Raw genomic sequence first — 3,527 nt, forward strand, 5'->3', positions numbered from 1 at the left:
TTCGTGCTACATCAGAAATTACCTGTTGACACAGCACATTATTGTGAGGTGTTGCTGTCTGGCAACAGTGTTAGGTCATAAAAGGCATGGAAGCTTCGCATTGCTTCTTTTAGGCTCCTGCTTTGTGGAGTGAATGCATCACGTGTCACAAAAAAACCATTCAAATAGTCTGAGTGTGGCTGTGTGCACACAAGGACATGTGGAAACCAGAGATCAACACTGGGTGTCTTCCACTCTTTACCTTATTTGTTGGACAAGAGCTCCTATGAAACCCAGAGCTCATCCATCTGTCTAGTCTGGCTGGCCAGTGAGTTCCCCCACCATGTATGAACACATTGAAATAGCCTTTCTGTAAGTGATTATGTGCACACAGGTACGTGTGGAAGCTAGAGGTCAACATTTGGTGTTACCCAAACTACCTTATTTGGTGTGACAGGGGCTCTTGCTGAACCTAGAGCTCGCCCATTTGGCTAGTCTGGCTGGCCCGTGAGCTCCTGGGACCCCAAATCTCTACACACTAAGCGCATGAATTATAGATGTGTGCTGCTGTGCCTAGCTTTTTATGTAGGCGTTAGGAATCTGAATCCAGGTCCTCTTGCTCACACAACAAACATTTTACTGACTGAGCCATCTTTCCAGCTCCTCAACTAACCTTTTACAAAAACAGTATGCGGTAACAGCCACCAATATTTGTCACTCATGAGAATGAGCCATATGGTGTTACTCCTCAAGCATGGGCTTTGTATGATTGCAGACCCTTCTGACCTTGATGCCAACCTCATGAACCGTTCACCTCTAGCTTCCTGAATATGAGATGTCCACAGGCTACTATAAGTCATGTGTATTGTTTTAAGCCATTGAGTTTCTGGGATGTATATTACAATCTGTAGATGACTAATATGCTATTGATCTTTGGTGGGCGTTTTTGTGCACCTGTTATCTATTCGCTTTTGAAATTTTCTCTCACTTAATCATTTTCTCAGGTGAATCATTGCCAGTCATCGGTTGAGATGTCCTAAGGAAACAGAAGGTGTTTAATTTAGTGACAATTCGAGTGATGGGGCATGTGGTGTATGGTTTCAGTCAGTTGGACGTGACACTGGAGATCATTAGGAGTGATCCCTCTACAAGTGGAAGCAGATGCAGACTTACCCATGGGATCATCCCCTTTAATTCGCTCTACTCCATTCTGTGGATGAGAAACAGGAGATTTCTTTATAGGCTGCAAGACTTTAATACCCGCCATCCATGCCCTGCCTTGTTATTAGCAGCAGCATCTACCCAGGTCCTGCTGAGAGATGCACCAATTGTGTTATTTTCTCGGCTTCTTTCCTAAGGCTTTTGAATCTCAGGTACCTAAGTGTGTAATGTCTGTAAACATTATATATGTCATGGCAGAAAAATAAGGATTAGTAAGTGAGTTCAGAAGAAATGACTGGAACAGTATACAGCTGTAATTCGTCCTCTACCTTCCCACATTCTTTACGCCCAGACGGTGATGGTCATCGTGTGGGGGTAGGACTGACCTAATATTACTCAACCAGACTGTGGGTTCTAGTGATAGCATAAGAGTAGGTCACAAAGTTAAATAATCATGGATCAACCTCTTACTTACTAGTACAGCCTCATGATCACCTGGCTATGGTAATTTTATACACAGTCCAGTCCTGTGACAGAGCTGCCTAGACTGGGCCTTTCCTGAATGCTCTTTGCTTTCTCTCCTTTCTTCCAAACTTACCCTCTAGTCATGAGAAGTCATTTTTTTTTTCTTGACTTTTCTTCTAGTTGTATCTTTCTGGGATTCTAATGAACTTGTAATATTGAGATACTTTAAGAGTAAAAATATGGAGGCCACTGAAGGTAAGTTAACTTCAACCCTAAAAATGCCCGTATCAGCTCACACTTAAGATGATCTCCACATTAAGTAATTTTTGCCTTATCAGACCAAGCACATCCAAGTGGGCCTGTGTTCTGCAGTTCCCCAGTGGCACATCTTTACTGTTTTGCTTCTGTGGTTATCTAGTCTTCAACAGTCAGCCCTCCTCCTTTCTCCAAGAGCCATGTTCAAAATAGAATATAGTTTCAAACAGAACTTCTAGCCTTTAGCACAGATTATCCATTTATCTCCTTGACAAAATTTTAATAATAGAGCACACAGTGTGGTTCCTGTTGGAGCTGTTAGTTGCTAACAATGATGTTCACTGTGAGTAGCTTTAAATGTATTCGATGGCCTTAGAACAGTTAGAGAATTTTCAGGGAGAGTCTGGTCAAGCTTGAGAAGCCCCTTACTGTGGCAAAGACTGCTTCTAGAAGAAGTGTCTGCTCCTGCTAATGTGCACGTGTACCTCAAAGTTGCAGGGCCATTTCCAGGGTCTCTGTTAGGCTACTTATCCCTATTTTCTTACTTAAATCTAGGACAGATGAGCCCATTTGATGGCTGGAAACTAACTTGAATCCTAGCCATCATTTTGTCAGCAGCCTCATGAATGAATCCGGGCTTCTACCTGGAAGAAGAAGGGCTTGTCATGAGAAGAAGGGGTGTTGTAAAAGACACTGGAGTGTGGAGAAGGCTCTGTGGGAAAAGCAGATTTCAGATGTCCAGGACCCACTTACATGCTGGATGGGGATGGCAGCCTGTTTCTAATCCCATTGGTCTACAAAGAAGATGGGATCCCACTAGCTAGACTAGTTGAATTAGAGAGTTCTGGTTTCAGTTGCAAGGCCCTACCACAGTAAATGAAGTGAAGATTGAGGAAGGCTGTGAACATCAATCAAGGGTATTCCAAGGTATGAAGCACAAGTATATGGGCATCTATCTCATAAGCATGCACCCAAGCACAGGCATGCACACAGGCCTCACACACACAGACATAGACACACAGACACACACACCAAGGATGCTGGAAGGTGGTGAGCATGACAAATGCCCTCTGCAGTCATAGCTCTTGAAATTAAGCACTGTTCTGTTGCTTATTCTTTGACATGGTTTTCTTTGATTCCAAATTCTTTGTTCTCTATAAGTGTTTTCCCCAAGATACCTGCCTATCACAGGAGTTCTCTTATTTTTCTTTTTCTTTTAAGCTATTGTCCTGTAGACAGAAGTGAACTATCTATCTTGAAGCCTTCAGTGCTTTTCTCCACATACCTCTGCCCTGAGCCCAGCTCAGAGGGTCTCTCTGATTTCAATGTTCAGATGGAAATGTTCTAAGGAATTAGGTGTGGGCAATCACCAGGGTAACACACACCTCTATTTATATTGTAAGCCTTTATAGGTTGTTTCTGCATTGTGTTCTCCTGCATAAAATCATATAATCTCAAAGTTAAAAGAAATCAAAGAGATCATTAAGTTATATTTTATAGGTGGCATAACTAGGGGACAGAGAAGTGTAATCATTTTCTCAAAGTTAATTAGTTTTGAGATTGGGAGGAGAATCCCAAGGAACTCATACTAGCTCATATTAGCAGGTTGTAACACTCACCCACCAAATATCATAGACCATCAACATTTATGGATATGATAAAAATTA

Source organism: Rattus norvegicus, chromosome 17 (assembly GCF_036323735.1).
Source record: "Rattus norvegicus strain BN/NHsdMcwi chromosome 17, GRCr8, whole genome shotgun sequence".
NCBI classification, from domain to species: Eukaryota; Metazoa; Chordata; class Mammalia; order Rodentia; family Muridae; genus Rattus; species Rattus norvegicus.